Raw genomic sequence first — 19,272 nt, 5'->3', positions numbered from 1 at the left:
AAATATAATTACTTTTATAAAAGTAGAATCACTTTTTGAAAATATCACAAACTACTTCTCACATGTTCACACTGAACCTATGCAAAAATTCCTATCCAAGTTATAATCTCAACTTCAATATTAGCCATCTTGAAAATTAAACCTAACTTGGAGTGTAAGGCAGGCTGAAAACAGGATCATCTTATGGTATTAGTCACTCTATGTGCAAGTAAAACATCAAAATGTATCCACATGTAGGGTGCACTTCCCTAAACCAAAAATAAATATGATTAGGTCCACATTAAGTGGTGAGGAAGCTTCCTCATGTGGTGTGTCTAGGTCTCCAAGAATAGGATGCTTCTGAGACAAGTAGTCTCCAAAATATCAACAAACATGAACTAAAGGTCAACTTAACTAAATTGGGGTGTGATGAAATGGGGAATTCCTATTTGGCAAGGGCTTCGGCACTTCGCATCACCACGAGTTCATGGCCCCAATGCACCACTCATTCCCAGTACACAACCCAGGTCCACTATCCCACGTTTCTAGCATCCGATGCTGGAGGGCCGCAAGGACAAGAGGAGATGCCCATGGGGGACTATTTTGTGGAGTATTAGTCCTATGGGCTCGACTTTAGAGAAGTCAATACCTTTAGGGACTTTTGATAGTTGAAGGGTAACAATAGGGGAAAAGGGAAAGGCGGAGGAAGCTACACACATGGTACAAATTTGCAGCGCACCATGGGGAGATTATTCCTCTTGACTTTTGATGGTTCGTCCAAGAGCTTAGTGAAAGCATGGGTTGAGAAGTTAGATGTCTACTTCCAACTCAATCAGATGACAGAGGGGGAGGCAATTAAGATTGCCACATTGCATTTAGAGGGAGAAGCCCATGACTGGTGGTTCCATGGGCTAACCACGATGGGGCATGCAGGAGTTACAGCCTATGAGGATTTCACTAGGAGGGTGTTGGAGCGTTTTGAGAGGAGAGACCTAGAGGAGCACTTTGGGGAGTTGACAAGGCTCAAGCAGACGAGGAGTGTTGAGGCCTACATCTCTAAGTTTCTGAGATTGTCAGTGATGGTGCCTGATCTATCAGAGGCCAGGAGGGTTTTCATGTTCGTAGAGGGGCTAGCAGAGCCACTGAGGGGATTGGTGAAGTCCAACAGGCCCACCACCTTGTAGGACGCAATTGGGAGAGCACGAGACTTGTAGGATGCTCTACCTAGGACCAGAGCGTCGGTACCACCCAAACAGGGGTTCCAGCAGAGGGGGAGAGACACTAGGGCTCCACCACCGAGAGCCAACCAGGGGCAAGGACAGTTGGATGAGGAGACCCAGAGAGACCTCCGGAGGAGGAAGTTATGCTTCACTTATCAAGAATCGTGGGCACCAGGCCATAGATGCACAGTGGGCAAGGCCCACTACATTGAGGTCTACTCTGACAATGACCAGGAGGACGATGTAGAATTGTAGGCAAGTGGAGATGACAGTGTGGCACAACGTGGAGAGGGGACCACCACCACCACCCGGGGAGCCCCTTCCGCACTAGCAGGACGGGTCCTTGTGTCCTTTCGTGGGGTACCTAAGTTTTTGACATTGAGGATCAGAGGCACAATGCAGGGGTATTGTGTCTCAATTTTAGTGGGCAATGGGGCCACCCACAACTTCATCGATGCACAGATGGTGCAGAGGCGAGGGATCACGACCATGGAGTTTGAGGGGTTCTCAGTCGTTGTGTCGTGGAAGAGGACCATGGAGTGTACGCGTTATGTTTCCGCTCTGACAGTGATTATGGGGAACTATTCAGTCACAGATCATTTCTTCGTGGTGGATGTATTGGACACCAATGTGATGATGGGTGTCGAGTGGCTCTATTCTCTTGGTCGAGTCACTGTTGATTGGAGGAAGTTGGAGATGGAGTTTACAGGGCCAAATGGCAACTTGGTTGTCCTTAGGGGCATGCACACTTACCCTCCACAAATTGTTTCAGCACACGGGATGGAGGTTGACTTAACGCATCGTGACATTGAGTGGGCAGTGGAGTTGAGGATTTTTTAGGATGGGGGTCAGCCCAAACCACCACACCCCAACGTACAGGCCATCTTAGACAGGTAACCTGTAGTGTCTGGAGACATACCACCAGGATAGCCACTTGACCAAGGATTTGAGAACATGATTGAGTTAAAGTTGGGGGTACAAGCCATGATTACCACCCCGTATAGACATCCCAAGGCTTACAGGGATGAGATTGAGTGGGCCATTCATGAGTTGTTGGCACTTGGGCATATTAGGCCTAGCTCTAGCCCTTTTGCTTCATCAGTTGTCCTGGTGAAGAAGAAGGACAGGACATTACACATGTGCATAGATTACTGGGCCCTCAACAAGAAGACCCTGAAGAACCGCTACCCCATCCCACACATAGATGAGCTGATGGATGAGCTGAGAGGAACCAAGTTCTTCTCCAAGATAGTCTTGCATTCGGGGTACCACCAGATCAGAGTGAGGGATCAAGACGTCGAGACCCCAAAAGGTTGCTTGGTCAACAAGCTACAATTCACCAAATTTTGACTTTACCTTATTTGCCTCAAATTCTAACCATATACACATCTCCCTAAAGGATCATCAAATATATAATCATATTTCCAAAAAGATGGCATTTCAATAAACCAAAGATTTTCAAAAAAACAAATCTTCAAACATGTCCTAAGTCTATTATTAACACTCACAAACCGTCAATGACAAATGGTGCACTCAAAAATGATAAGTACACCTTGATCAAGACCAAAGTTGCGGGGGAGTGCCCCCCCCCTCGAACCCGCTCCCGAACCGCGCTCCGCGCGGGAGCGGCTCGGGAGCGCCCCCCCCTCGAACCCGCTCTCGAACCGTGCTCCGGGCGGGAGCGGCTCGGGAGCGCGCTTCCGAAATCTCTCCCGAACCCCCCCCAAACCCGCTCCCGAACCGCGCTCCGGATGGGAGCGGCTCGGGAGCGCGCTCCCGACCAAAAAATTTCACTCCCTGCCAATTTTGGGAGCGTTGTTGGGAGCGTCACTCCCGGAGCAAAATTAAAAGCCCGGGAGCGATCGGGGAGCGATCGCTCCCGACCGCTCCTGACCTTTAAAAAATCGCTCCGAGAGCGAATCGGGCTGCACCGGGAGCGTTCCGGCGGAAAAAAAATCCGCGGACGCCAAAAAATTATCAATTTAAAAAAAAAATGTTTTAAAAGCCCAATGGGCCAAAAAACATTTCATTATCACTTGAATGAGTTGAGAAGAGCTGGAGAGCAAGAGCAAAGGAGCGAGGAGAAGCGAGGAGCAAGGAGCAAGCCTACAAAGAGGTAAGTAACTTAGTAATTTAGTTATTTTAGTTAGTTTAATTTAGTTAGGTAGTAATATAGTTAGTTTAATTTAATTTATTTAGTTTATTAACCTTATTTAGTTTAAAAATCATGAATCTAAACTAAATTAATAAATTAAATTTATTAATCTAAATAAATTAAATTAATTTGCAGATTCAAAAGCCTACAAATATCAAACACCATGGACCTGGCTATATTTCTTGGCATTTTCCTCTTCTTGGTCCATTTTATGGTTATTATGGTGCTAGAGAGTAGGAAATGGAGGGGCCAAACTGAAGAGGGGGATGAAGAAGGTGGAGAAAGTCGAATTGATGAAAACCTCGGTGAGGAGGAGCTGGAGGAGGGTGAACATGACCCTCAAAAAACTAAACAAGACCAAACCCCATTGTGGAAATATGTTAACAGGGCTGAAACAGGGAGAGGGGGTGGAACCAGTAAATTTCATTGCCCCCATTGCGACAATGATTACACAGGTTCATACACCCGTGCTAGAAGCACCTCTGCGGGAAAAGGCCATGGGATGGAGACAAACAAATAGGAATCAAAACTTGTCCAGCGGTGTCAGCAGCGGATAGAGCCAAATACATAAGGGAAGAGGAGGAAGCCCAATACAAATCAAAAAAATCAAGGGGTTTCTTTGAACCAAGCTCACAATCACAAAGAACTCCTTCAGCATTCTCCCAAGGCAGTGGATATGGAGGCACAGGGTCATCAGCTTTAAGGCGTAGAACCATATCAGATTTTCCTTGATGAGGGGTGTAGGAATGATGTGGATTCAAAGGTTTACAGGTTTCTATATGCATGTGGGATACCATTCAATGTTCTTCGCTCACCTTATTGGCACGAAATGGTTTCTGCCATAAATGATGCCCCTAAAGGATACAAGAGCCCTGGGTATGACAAGGCAAGAACTGTTGGCCTTGATCATGAAAAAGAAAAAATATCACATTCTTTGAAAGAATGACAAGTTCTTGGACTGACCATGGGGTGTCCATTGTATCTGATGGATGGACAAATGTAAAAGGCAAGCCATTGATAAGTGTTCTTGTTGTGTCTGTTAGTGGTCCCATCTTTCTAACTGCACATGATTACTCAGACAAGTTCAGGACCGCCATCAACATTGCAGAAGCATTACTTGAAGCAATTGACCGTATTGGGCCATACAATGTCATCCAAGTCATCACTGATAATGCTCCTAATTGTAAGGCAGTGGGAGCAATTATTGAGGATAAATACCCCAACATATTTTGGTCTGCATGTTTGGTTCACACATTGAACCTTCTGATGCATGATGTTGTCAAAAACAAAAAAGCACAATAACAATGGATTGGTGATTTGTACAAGAAAGGCAAACAAAGGATAAAATTTATTGCAAATCATAGCAATACCCATGGCCTTTTCCACAGTCACTCGAGATCGGAGTTGTTGAAAATTGCGAAGACCAGATTTGGTAGCTATTACCTCACCTTCAGGCGCCTTTTGAAGGTAAGAGAGTCATTGGCTAGCATGGTATCAAGTCCACATTGGCAGGTATTAAAGGAAAGGGCTACAAATGCAGCTGACAGGCGAGGTTTTGAACTGGTGGAGGAGGCCGCTCTTGATGGTCAGTTTTGGACAAGTATGAGGCAAGTATTGGATTTCACCAAGCCCATTTATCACATGATTCGGTTTGCAGATACAGACAAACCAGTGATTGGCGAGGTGTATGAGCATATGGATACCATGTTGGGGCAAATAAAAGATATTGTTCATAACAGAGATCCCGACTTGTACAATCTGATTCACGATTGTGTGTGTGAACGGTGGAATAGACTTAATCTTCCACTACATTGCTTGGCGTATATCCTTACGCCAAAATACTACTCTACATCTTGGTTGGGCCAACCTGCACCAGGGGGTGGGATTAGGACCAAACCCCATTTAGATGCAGAGGTAACTAGAGGATATTTGGAAGCATTAGAAAAGTTGATACCTGACAGGGAGGAATGTGCAGCTGTGCGCCTTGAAATAGGCAAATACTTCAGTGGCACTGGTTTGTATGGTAACTTCCATGCAATGGACGACAGAGATAGATTTGATACTCTCACATGGTGGGAAACATATGGCGGCCAGGGACTTCTGCCACAATTGGCAAAAAAAGTTCTTTCACAGGTTGTAAATACTTCTTCTGCAGTGAGGTGTTGGAGCACCTACAGCTACATACATAATGTGAAAAGAAACAGACTCAATGAAAACCGAGCAGAAAGCTTGGTTTATGTGTACTACAACTTGAGGTTGTTGAGTCATTATGAGGATCCCACATATAAAATTTGAGACAATCACCCAGAGGATGACAATTTGGAGGATGGCATTGTACATCTTGAAGAACTGGAAGAGGAACTTGTAAGGCATGAAGATGAAGCAGCTACAGCAGCCATGCCACCTCCACCTCCACCATCCAGTAGCAGTGCTCGAGGTCCAAGTCTTGTTCCTTTGCTGTCGCCACCTCCATCTACACCCTCACATGGAGGTTCTAGTTCTGGTCGTCGGTCTGTGCGGGAGACTCCTAGAAGACCACCACGACCTGCTTATACTCCTGGAGACTCTCGTGGCAAGGGCCACATGTAGATTTGCAGTTTACTTGTCTTTTTTAGTTTCTATTAGACTTTAGTTTTCATAACTGTTGAGTTTTGAGTCCTTGACTCTTGACTCTTGACTCTTTCATATCATAATGATATTTTTTGTAAACAATATATCACTGTGACAATGAAAATTTGAAGTTTGAAGTTGGGCCTTGGCAATTATAACTCATTGGTAATGATTGTGAATTATGAATATGATGCTTCGTGAAAGACTAAAGTTGTTTCATTTCATTTCATTATTCATGTTTCATTTTATAAATTTATAACATTTCATATCATGTTAACAGTTACAAGTTAGGACTTAGAAATATCTAAGATATTACTTCTTGTAATGGTTAAACTTAGCTTACGAGTACAACTTTGGTGATCAATGTTGATAAATGTTATTGAATTTTCAATTTTGAAAGCTTGAAGTTGAAACTTTAAGATTGAATTTGATGAATCATGATTCACAAGACTCAATATGTTGCAGTTGTATTATGTATTTTACTAACTTGTGGACATGGTTGATGAACTTGATGACGATTATAATTTCTAGATGATTGATGTGATATGGTTCAATGATCAATCTATGTTTTTTTTATGTTTTTTATGTCTAATTCATCATTCTACATGTTTTTGTTGACATATATGTATCAAAAATTAAAAAATATAAAAAATATGTATATTTTTAAAAAATCGCTCCCGGATTCACTCCCAAACCGGGAGCTTCTGAAAATGGTCGCTCCCGCTCCCGCTCCCAAGCAACATTGATCAAGACGTACCCATGAACATAAATGCCTAATGATGAACTTCAAACAAGTCTAGCTATAATTTATCCATGAACCATCACTATTGGACAATAAGATGAATTTAAAAAAAAAATCATCTTGGGTGTTAATAGTCACGAGTACTAATAAATGATTATAACAGCTACTATTTGTTGATTTCTGGTAGCATCGGATGTGCTTTAAGTCTCAAATTTTGCAGGGAGGCTTGGGCACATATATTCCGAAAAACCCAGAAAGCATTTTGGGAAATTCCACCCAGAAACAGTTTTATTAAAATAATTCATTATTTTTAATGGGACCCTAAGTCTAAACTTAGGAAAACAAAATAATTAATGGGTATTAATCTAACTATGGGTGTAACTTCTAGAAAAAGATGAGGATCAAGCAGAAATGATCTTAGCCATTGATTAGCTTCTAATCTGGATTGTTGAATGTCGACGAGGAGATTATTTAAGGAGGCCTGAGGACCATTTGGAAAGTCACACAGAGTGAGTTCAGAAGTTCGATTTTCTGACGAAGAGCAGCTACCGGGAGAATTTCGATAGTGAGCTTGTGCTGTGAGGGGCAGGGATAGTTGGGTTGGAGTATCTTCTCCAGAGCCCAAGATACGCAACAGAGAGGCAGAGAGACACCAGAAAGAGGCAACGCAAGACCTAAGCGGGGTTGACGCTGAGCCAGAAGGGCTCACGCAAAAGCAACGCAGTTCTCCAAGCAGACATCCAAATTTGTTGAGGTTGTTGACATTTCTGAGCCGGGAGGGCTGGAAGCTGCTCCAGAAGGCAAATCAATCCCCAGTTGACCAAACGCAGGGCCCATGCAGGGGCAGCGCAGAAATAGTCATGGACACGTTGCTTCAGTTGTCGGATCAGCCGAAACTTGCTGGTAGAGTGAGGTAATCTCACAAATTCCTTATGCCAGTTACTTTCTCTGTAACTAGATTGTCGGGAGGGCATCCAAAGTTGTATTCAGAAAACTACAACATAATAATAAAAACCCTCAAATTTGTTGCACCGGTTCTCCCGCATTAGGTTTTTCCGAGGACGTTTGTCCAAAAACAATAGTGTCACTTGTGTTGTATCTTTCTCTATTGTTTTGTTCTTGTTTCGGCATATAATTTAATTGGTGTAGGTTGCAATGTATGTATTTCGATGTTTGCCATAGGAAACTGCAAATAACTTGTTCATGTAAATCTAACAAGTAGAAGAAATATCATCAGTGTTGCAGTAGGAATTCCTGGTTTAAGGAATTTTCACACTATTAAACACTGCAACTAGCTCATCTTGCTCATTATCTTATTGCTCCTTCGTGACCAAAAATGTTGGTGCCTTTTGTCCTTTTCTTGAAGCAATCTTTGTCAAAACACCATAATTCTTGTGATATGGATAGTATTTTGGTCCTTCATCTTGAGGTTTGGGTTGTACCTCGATTGGATGGATTTTATGATCACAAATATGGTGCATTCTTTGAAGGAACCAAATGCAAAGCAATTGATGTCTATATGTGGGCCCTGGACTCCAATAACTTTAAAATAGTTCCATCCACTTCTATTGGCCAAGCACATGATGTGTGGTATATGGTGTCATTCAAGCTTTAATGTGTCTCATATGGCTTCTAAAGACTTTTACAACTTGGTTTGTAGACTTTGGGATATGATTCCAAATCCACAAGGGGAAAAAGGATGGTTTCTTCAGTGAGAAGTTGCAGCCCATAAAACTATCAAATATATCCATGGTTAGGGCCAATTAGTTTCTTGTAATAGGAAGTATAAGGAGAAACACGCAAGATTGGACCTTGAAGAGACGCAGATCTTATCGGAGTGTTCAGAAAATCCTAGGGTAGCTTGATAGGATTTATTTAAATTGATTTCTCTTTATCATGACAATTTCTTGTGATATTATTATTACTTCTTCTATTAATATGTTAAGATCATCAAGACAATTGTCAAAACAATGAAGATCACAAAGACAACAAGATAACACCAGAGATAGGCTCCAAGCCAAGGCAATTTGTAAGATTGAAATCTAGGGTTTAAATCAAACCTTAGTAGATACTAGTCATGATGTTGATTAAGCTGTGATTGGTTTTGATTGTTGAAGCTCATATATGAAATTTAGGATGTGTATGAAAATCTTAGTGAGGAGTCTAACATATGAATTCTGAAAGTTGTTAGATTCATTGATTTGATTTGTTTCTAGGGTTTGTTATATGAAGGAATTTGTCACTGAAAGAATATTGAAACCCTAGATATAATGAGTTTGATTGATGAGCTATGAATGTGAGTTAAGGTTTGTAACTAAACCTGAGCAAGAAGTTGAAATATAGTCTCTTGTTGATTATGTTTGTAAAGGCTAATGCTTCCACTATTATAAGTTTTTGATATGGCTAACTTCATGCTTCTATAATTTTGGTTGTACTTGCTATCTAAGTTGTGCAGGTACATCATCTTCAAGTTGGTGAAGATGATCGTAAGTAAAGTTGATGTGATAAGCATGATATATGAATGACTCTAATAAGAAGGATGGAAGCCATGAAAGATTCTTCTATGTCGTAAAGAAGAAGTAGAACTCCCTAAGTTAAGAGGGAGCCTCGATGAAATCTCCCGAGGATAAGAGGATAGTTGAGAATATTCTTTGTACAAAAATGATTAGATCCTCTCTAGTTAAGAGGGAGTGACAAATATGGTTCTCTACTTCATGTGTCATGCACTAGACCAGGACTAACAGTCGTAAGTTTTAGTGAAGGCCATAAGTGAGAGAAGGAAATTGGAGAATGCATTTTGGGGTGTTGCTGAAAGAAGGAAATTTGGGTCCAGTTGAAGAATATGTTGCTACATGATAAGTAGGAAAGGAAAGTGTATGATTGAGGAATCTTCTGTCAAAGATTTGGTTGATAGTCCTACTGAGTTGGGAAGCAACATCAAGTTGTCTGGAAGAACCCAGAGGTTTGTATTTGATTATGTACATGTGAAATTATATTATTGATTGGGGTTGTGTTTGTACGGTAAATCTCTCGAAGATTTTGATACCATGTTGGTTACAGATCAGTTTGATCGTGAGAGATTTGTTGTCCTTGATCTACAGGATCAAGGAGTGTTGAGGCTTTGTGAATAAAGCATTGCCTGGGAGAACATTTAGCCAGCACTTTGTGTTGATTTCTAGATCGTGAAGTTGGAAAGGTGGTGTTGGTCGTTGGGCTCTGACACGCACCTAGATCTTTGGGTTGATGTTTGGCAAGTAAGCTTGATGGTACCTAGAGAGGCTGAAAGCTTGAGTCCATCTTATTCCCACCCGGATAGATTGCCCTAGTCAGGATTCTAGTTTGTGGCATTGCGGTTAAATTGTTGAGAGACCAATGGATAGATTGCCCTGGACAGGAATCTATTATTAGAATATTCCTAATTAGTATTTAATACTCATTCTTTTAGCTGTTGCTATTTTTTTCGTTTAAGCAGTTTCTTAGATGAAACTGAATGTTTCCATATTATACATAGAAACTTGATGTTTCTATTATTGTAAATATCTCTGTATTATCATTGAGCTTCTTGCTCATTCTGAATTTTTTGATTCGACATTCTTTTATGGTATCAGAGCGAGGTTAAGAGATTTCTTGAACAGTTATTCTCTCTGCATTCTAATCTCTTGAGTTCTTTCTTTCAATCCTTTCTAAGGTCGAGCCCTCTGTAAGCCAGGTAGCCTTCACTGAGTCTTAGCCTCGGCTTTGCTCACTGTGATAAAAGCTTACAGTCGTCTATCTCGATACAGAAATGGATTCTTCTCCTGCATTATCATTTCTCTGAGGAATTAAAAGTTGAAGAAACTCTTGGATCTGATTTAGAACAAAATTCCCTTGCTGGTATACCGATTCTGTTTGGATACTCGCTACAGTTCTTTGTGGCGGTGACCGTCTAGTGGGCGCGGGATTCACTGCATCTTCCTCACACTTCCAACGCAGCATCACCAGTTTGCATCACAACCCCAGGAGCTGGATCGTGGTGTTATGAGCAGCAGTCTATTTGTCGTTTGAAGCCTTGTGTCGCTGGACGTGAAAATTTGAGACGACGGCATTCTCCGACAGTGGAACCACAAAACAACGGCAGCGTGGATTTATCAAAAACGACAGCTCACGTGACGGCATTCTCCGACCGAAAAGGTTTTGGCCCTTCGTTGATATGATACAATCGTGGACGGCTCACGTGGTTTCATTTTTTAAGTCTACGTATTTATTTGGCAACTGACCGCAGCGAGCTGGAATTTAATCGTCGCATCAAGGTTTCGGGACCCTATGCCCTCTCATTTGCGTCAGAAATTACCGTTTTTTTTTAGTTCAATTTTGGACGAGATCCAAGATCGCGTCGGAGCTTCAGCTGGAGGGGCGTGAACAGCCGTTCGGAAGAACGGATTTGAGAGGTTTCGAAATCTGGAATTTGTTGGAATCGAAATCCCCGTCTTAGATTCGGAGTCACTGGTGCGTAAATTATCAGGGGGCAGCTGCCACGTCGGTCTGACATTTGCACATACTCTTTCAAGGCAGAATTTGTTAAAGTTCTGTGTCTCATACAGTCATCTTGATATTTTCTTGGAATTTATTTGCGGTTTCTTCATTTGAAAAGGCATCACCTGAAACTTGATCTCTGAAGTTTGGCATTTGTTTGCTCAAGGCTGCCTGTGGAGAATTTGTTCTGCAGCCTGTGTTAAATCAGCAGCTGTATAGTCAATACAATCACTTCAAGCAGACTTGTGAAAGAAGGGTACAGCTACAGCAGTGGAATCTGCTCTATTGCTATTTTTTTAGACTGTGGAGATATATTTTTGCTGGACTTCTGTATTGTCTTTGGGAAAATGGCCACGCTCACCAATCTGATGTTAGAAGGAAATCAACGCTTTAATGGCAGCAACTATAACATTTGGAAACAAAGAATGTTGACCATTTTTGAATACAGGCGTCTTGATCAGCTCATTTTGGGCAAAGAGCTTCGTCCCGGTATAGCTGGTACCGATCAAGATAAATTTGATGATCGAAATTGAGAGGCTGTTATGCTTCTCAAGCTCTCTGTCGCTGATGATCAGTTACCACAGATTCCTTCTGGCAAGACAGCTGCCGAAATTTGGCAACAGTTGAAAGAACTGCACGAGACATCTAACAAAAGCAGAGCCTTTTTTCTCAAAAATCAGTGGTTCTCCATCATGATGGACGAACATATGTCTTTACAGGAACATCTCAACAAAATTAAAGACATTCGAGATCAGCTCGAAGCCATTGGTCGGACCATGGAGGAAGAAGATATGGTAGTCATTACTTTGAAAAGTCTATCGAAATCCTATGAACACTTCATAGAAACACTCAACATTACCACCACAAATGTTGATCTGAAGTTTCCAGAGTTATGTACCAAACTTCTGCAGCAAGATCAGTGGAAACAGCAGTTTGGTAGTAGTGCTTCATCAGTATCCTCGGAAAATGCATTTGCTGCAAAATATCAGTCCTCTCAGTTTTTTCAGCAGAAAGGCTCTTCTCAGCCTTTTGATCCTACTAGGAAGAAAAGTGTGCAGTGTAATTACTGTCACAGGTTCGGTCACATGAAGAAAGATTGCCGACAGAGGATTGCTTCTGAACAGAAGAAACAGGGAGGGCCACATCAGACAGCAAATGTTGCAGAACATTCCGAGCAGACAGATTCTGCCTTTTATGCCTTTATGGCTAAAAGGTCTTCAGATCATGTTCCTTCTTCTGCATGGTACATTGATTATGGTGCATCACGCCATTTCTCTCACAGGCGTGACTGGTTTATTGACTTCTCACCTTTCAGTGATTTCGTGGTATTTGGCAGAGGTGAAAAGTACACAGTAGCTGGCAGAGGTACAGTTCAAATTCAGTCTGGTGGGCGCACACTCATATTTCTGAATGTATACTATGTCCCTGGTATGGAAATTAATCTGCTATCTGTCAGCCAGATTATGAGGAATTCTCCTCAGCTTGATGTTGTGTTCAGTGCACACAAGTGCTCCATTATTGACAGGGAGACTAGTCTAACAGTTGTTGTTGGCCTAGAGGACCATGGTCTATACAGGCTACTTTACACCGGTGACTCTCCAGAAGTGGCTCTAGCAGCACGTGTCTCTCCCATCAGCACTCTATGGCATCAGCGATATGGGCATCTAAATATGCAGTATCTCTCTCAGCTCTCTCGGGAGGGACTTGTGTCAGGATTACCTGATATTCAGACTCAACAGTTGGGGGTATGCAGCGCCTGTCAAGCGGGAAAGCAACATCGGTCTTCATTCAAAGATGGAGAATCTTGGCGCGCATCCAAGGTACTTCAATTACTTCATGCTGATATTTGTGGTCCTATGAATACAGCTTCTATCACTGCTTGCAAATATTTTTTACTTATTGTAGATGATTTCAGTAGAAAGATGTGGGTGTATTTTCTAAAAAATAAATCTGATGCTCTTAGTACCTTTCAGAAATTTAAAACCTTAGTTGAAAAAGAATCTGGTTGTAACATCATGACCCTTAGGACCGACAATGGGGGGGAATTTTGTTCCTCAGCTTTTGCCAACTTCTGTGATATTCATGGCATCAAACGTCAATTAACCACTCCTTACACTCCTCAGCAGAACAGTGTTCTCGAGCGTCGCAACCGCACGGTTGTTGAAATGGCTCGTTCCATGTTACAACACAGGAGTGTTCCAAACAAATTCTGGGTTGAAGCAATATTTACTGTTGTTTATCTTCTTAACCGATCACCTACTCAGGCTGTTAAAGGGAAGACTCCTGAAGAGGTTTGGTCTGGCCGTAAGCCTAAGATCAGTCACCTCAAAGTATTTGGCTCAGTTGCATATGTTTGGATTCCACCTGCTAAGCGCTCTAAGTTGGATTCCAAAAGCCAGAAAGTCATGATGACAGGTTACAGTGATCATCACAAGGCCTATAGGCTGATAGAAATAGCCACCGGTCGTCTTAGCTTCAGTCGGGATGTAGTATTTGATGAAGACAGAGGATTCTTTCAGTCTTCTTCTTCTGAGCAGTGTTCTGAGGATCAGCCTCACAGTGTTCTTCTTCCGGTCGGCCCACCTGATGGGAGGGATGATATAGCATCAGTATTTGATAATACTCTATCTGAGCTTCCTCCAGAAAACAACCCTCCTCTTGATGCCCCTATTGCTCTTGAGTCTTCTTCACCTCCTCCTGATATTGGTTCCTCTACTCTTCGGCCTAAATGGTGGGCTAAAACCATTGGTGATCTCCGAGATGATGAGCTTCTTGAAGGTAGAACTTCTAGACATAAGAACAAACAACAGTCTACAGTCAATTTTGCTCTTATGGCTAACCTTCACAGTATTTTTGAGCCTCAAACCTATTCAGAGGCTAAGGGTACATCTGAGTGGGAACAGGCTATGGAAGCTGAATTCCAGAGTCTTCAGAAGAATCACACCTGGACACTTTCTGATCTTCCTGCAGGGAAAAAGCCCATAGGCTGCAAATGGGTGTATAAAGTGAAATACAAAGCTGATGGAACCATAGACAAGTATAAAGCTCGTCTTGTGGCTCGAGGGTTCTCACAGAAGGAAGGCATCGACTATGAAGAGACTTTTGCTCCTACAGCCAAGATGAGTACCATAAGGCTTGTCCTTGCCCTAGCAGCTCAGTTCAATTGGAAAGTTCATCAGATGGATGTAAAGAGTGCTTTCCTAAATGGTGATCTCCAAGAAGAAGTCTACATGACGCAGCCTTCAGGATTCAAGGTTGTTGATCAAGAACAGAAAGTGTGTCGATTAGCTAAAGCCATTTATGGATTGAAGCAAGCTCCTCGGGCTTGGTACATGAAAATTGATCAGTACCTGACAGATCAGGGTTTTCAGCGGAGCCCATCTGATGCAAACCTGTATATCAAGCATACTGCTGATGATATCTTGCTTGTGGTTGTCTATGTGGATGACCTTATCATTACTGGCAGCTCTGCACATTTGATCCATGGGATCAAACAAGATTTATGCAGAACTTTTGAGATGACAGACTTGGGACTTCTTCATTACTGTCTGGGGATTGAAGTTTGGCAGACTGAAAATCATATTTTTCTCTCTCAGTCCAAGTATGCAAAAAATCTTGTGGACAGGTTCAGAATGCAGGATTGCAAACCAGCCACGACTCCTATGGAACCAGGGCTCAAACTTTCATCGCAGTCTTCCTCTCCCCTTGTCGATGAAACTTTATTCAGGCAACTAGTGGGCAGTCTCATCTATCTTACTGCCACTAGACCTGACATCAGTTTTGCAGTAAGCTATATCTCCCGCTTTATGTCAGCTCCTAAAGCTGATCATTGGATAGCAGCAAAGTGTGTGCTACGATATGTGCATGGTACTTCTGATTATGGCCTCTTATATACTCGCAGTTCCAATCCTATTCTCAGTGGCTACACTGACTCTAACTAGGCCAGTTCGGTTGATGACCGTAAATCTACAGCTGGGTATGTGTTTAGTCTAGGATCTGGTGCTGTTACTTGGACTAGTAAGAAGCAACAGGCAGTGGCTCTCTCCTCAACAGAAGCAGAGTATCGGGGAGCAGTTAAGGCATCCTGTGAGGCAGTTTGGCTTCGACGTATGCTTGCAGATATGCATGTTTCCCAGACCGGGCCTACTTCTTTGTTTTGTGATAATCAGGGAGTTCTCAAACTTGCCAAAAATCCAGTCTTTCATGAAAGAACAAAGCATGTGGAAACTCATTGCCACTACATTCGCCAGCTTGTTGAAGATGGCTCAGTTCAGTTGCAATATGTTCCCACAACAGAGCAGCCCGCCGACATCTTCACCAAGCCTTTTGGTCCTGATAAATTTGTAAAATTCAGAGGGTCTATTGGTGTTGTAAATAGATTGAGTATTAAGGGAGGGTATTAGAATATTCCTAATTAGTATTTAATACTCATTCTTTTAGCTGTTGCTATTTTTTTCGTTTAAGCAGTTTCTTAGATGAAACTGAGTGTTTCCATATTCTACATAGAAACTTGATGTTTCTATTATTGTAAATATCTCTGTATTATCATTGAGCTTCTTGCTCATTCTGAATTTTTTGATTCGACATTCTTTTATCTATTCCATGGCATTGTGGTGCCTAAACTTCTTCATAGATGACGTAATTTGAGATCTTCCATGTTTCTCTTTGGTTATGTGTAAATATGAATACCTCCCTAGTTAAGAGGGAGTGTTGGAAAATGTAACTAGGTTCGGTCTTCATTATTGTACTTCAGTCAAATGTAATATATTTGTCAAAACAAAAGCAAAAAGAATTTTATTATTATTTTATTTGACTTATTAAAGCATGGGTTTCATGCTTGGGTCAAATGTCATAGGTCAAGCCTCCATTGAAGGCTTTAGGTTAATTGTCAAAGTCAATTTTTGTTTGAAGACTCCTCCTCCATCAAGGTCTCCTTGTTGTCGGCTTCAAAGAATCCTCATCAAGTCAGCAACCCTCAAGAGAACTCATGTCGACTCAAAATAAGTGACACTGCTCTTCAAAAATGTCATGTCGGCTCATTTATGGAAAAACTACTATATATACCAAGCTGAGGTTTTCGCATTACCCACAACAGAAGCTCGCATAAATTACAGAAGTAGAAGTTCAATTATCACAGTAAGAAGTTCAATTATCACAATAAGAAGTTTGGTTATCACAGTGAGAAGTTCGGTTATCACAGTGAGAAGTTTGGTTATCACAGAAGTTTGGTTATCTCAAAAGTTTGGTTATCACAGTGAGAAGTTTTGTCTACAGGAGCTCGGATTAGGCACAGGAATGATTTCGTTGCTAGGCACAGTTTGGTGTTTCAGTGCTACCAAGGTGGGTGTTATTACAAGATGGTTTCGTTGCTACAGTGACAAGGTCTCACAGTGATAATGACTCGATGCTCTCACAGTTACAAGGATGACTTGATGGACGATGTCTTGGTCGAGTTGTAAGGGTCATGGTTGTCTCATCTTTTGAATCTAATGAAGGAAGAATTTGTGACTGGGTTTTCCCCTCGAGGGGGGTTTTGCCCTCGCAGCATGCCTAGGGTTTGCCATTTCTCCCTAGACTACCTACAAACCCTAAGACCAAAAGCTAGGGTTTCTATAAGGAAACAAAATAGAATAGGGTTAGGGTTTCTCTTTTGATTAGGGTTTCCAAATACCAACTTAGATGCCAACAACCTCCAACAAATTGAAGGCTACAAACCCTAGAACTAAAAACGAGATCTAAAAACCCTAATCCAATTTGAGTTAGACCTTATATAAATGAAAATAATTATATGTACCTCAAGAACTACATACCAAGAAGTTTGTTGCAAAGGTCATGATCTTCTTGTTTCTTTCAAGAATGAACACTCAAAGATGTAGAGGTTAAGGATTGCCTTTAAGGTAATTGACTTCAAGGTGCATGAGACTCTTCTTAAAGAGCTGCCTTTAAACAAAGTCAAATAGGAGTGTTCTTCCAAGATGCTTCTTTCTGTTCTTGTAGGAGATACCACAGGTCCTTGAATGACTTTTAACTTCCCTTAGAAGGACTGATATGTATTCCTGGTTACTTGATTTTTGAGATATTTGTAGTCTTTCACTATTACTTCAATACTTGAGATAGGACTTTCAATAGTCACAAATGATCTTGAACTGCTTCTCAAAAACAGATTTGGTTCCTCTTCAACGTGCCACCACTAGATGAATGTTAGGACTGTTGTAAGCCTTGATAATGACTGATATAGGGTTGTGACTATGTTTCTTTGATTAGGGCTTCCTCAGCCAGTGATATAGACCTTTCAGATAGACCCAATAGCCTTGTCAAAACAGAGATTCTCTTGATCTTTCAAGGTCAGCTTCTATATCACTGTTAAGGCTCGGACCTCCTATATGCACAGATCCTTGTGAATTTGGACCACTGAGATGATTACTTCTTTAGTTGTCTTACAAGGCTTGAATATAGGCTTCTGAAATTCGGATTTGGACCCTTCAAGTAGACTTCTTTGCTAGCTAATAGGACTAATTCTAGTCCACAAGAGATGTCTAAACTTTGATTCAATCACCCTTACACAGGACTTTGTAGTTTCATATTTCAGAGATGATTTTTCAGACCCTAATCTTTATGCACAGAACTTCGCTCTTCTTCTCAAGTTACTCGGCCTTGACTAGGACTATGATCTAGCCTTATGGGTCTCCAAAATGCTACTTCTCAGCTCCTCTTACTACTTCAGCCTACAAGTTCAAGTCTGCAGCATAATTGTAGAGGTTTTAACTTATTAACAAGCCCAGAAATGTGCTTTTTCCTAACTCAGTTTTTTGGATTTTCCTCCTAGAAACTCAGCCTTGAGGACTAATGCAAGTAATCTCATTACCTTCCAAGTTGTGATCCTCTAGCTGCCTTTTATACCACTGCCCTTAGCTTTGGTACCATGTTGAGAAAATCTTAGGGCAGCTTGATAGGATTTATTTAAATTGATTTCTCTTTATCATGACAATTTCTTGTGATATTATTATTACTTCTTCTATTATTATGCTCAGATAATCAAGACAATTGTCAAAACAATGAAGATCACAAAGACAACAAGATAACACCAGAGATAGGCTCCAAGCCAGGGCAAAACCCCTCCAAGGGGAAAACCCAAAAGAACTTCTCTTCTTATAGAATATTCTACAAAGGAGACTTCCAAGACCCAAGACCCAAAACAAGACTCACCAAGATCTAGCCAGCCACCAACAAAATGATTTGTTCTTCAAACAATGTTTACAACTGCTTTTGCAATATTTCCAACATGTCGAAACCCTAGAGATCACAGAAATTTTGCATGTGAGTGCTAATCCAAGGTGTATTTCAGATGCATTCTTCTTCAAGACGTCCTTCTCTTCTTCATTGGCCTTCTGCTTATCTTCCAAGACTCTCGCACTTCTTTCTAGCTGCAAATCAGATCAAGAGATGGTATGCCAAGTGTGTGTCACCAAAGGTGTTGAAGTCTTTCCCTTTTATAGTCCTCGCATGGGCTAGATGGGTGTCTCTAGGCCAACTTGAACATGGAAGGTCGACTTGATCTTGGGGTCTTTCTAGACCTTTCTAAACAACAAAATAATATTTTCTTTCTTGTTACAAGTGCCCAATGGGGTCTTTTACATTATGACATTGACTTTGACTCAAGACAAAAACCCTAGAGCACACAATGGGTGCTTTGACCTAGGACCCAAATATTTTGAGCATGAAACCCATGCTTTAAATAAATAATTGTCTTAAAAAAAAAGGATTATTTCTTTTGACGAGTACAATACTAATTACATCATCTCATGAGCCAAATACAATTATGAAGACCGGTACTAGTTACATTTTTCAACATGGAGTACCTGTAAAGACTGTACATTCATTATAAGAGCAGTTAAGGGTTTGTAAAAAAAAATATCATGAGCCTGTGATAAAATTTCCTAAAATTTACAAATTTAACTGACAAAATTGATGAGAGTACTTACCTGTATTCCTGTGGTTGATGATGCCTCAAGTTGCTCCTGCTTTGGTTACCAAAAGACCGAAACCACCCAGCC

At 41.4% G+C, this 19,272-nt stretch overlaps 1 protein-coding gene across 2 annotated transcripts in view; it reads right to left on the bottom strand.

Annotated features, from left to right (window-relative positions):
• The window catches only part of LOC149152298 (protein unc-13 homolog), a 535,466-nt gene that overhangs the window by 424,407 nt on the left and 91,787 nt on the right, over positions 1–19,272 (bottom strand). The gene's annotated exons all lie outside the window — the stretch shown is intronic.

The sequence above is a fragment of the Pinus tabuliformis genome, chromosome 9 (genome assembly GCF_031772625.1).
Source record: "Pinus tabuliformis cultivar Carrire ecotype Pingquan chromosome 9, CPIR1, whole genome shotgun sequence".
In the NCBI taxonomy this organism is placed as follows: Eukaryota; Viridiplantae; Streptophyta; class Pinopsida; order Pinales; family Pinaceae; genus Pinus; species Pinus tabuliformis.
The sequence above is the reverse complement of the archived record's forward strand: the minus strand, read 5'-3'. Positions and strand labels throughout refer to the sequence as shown.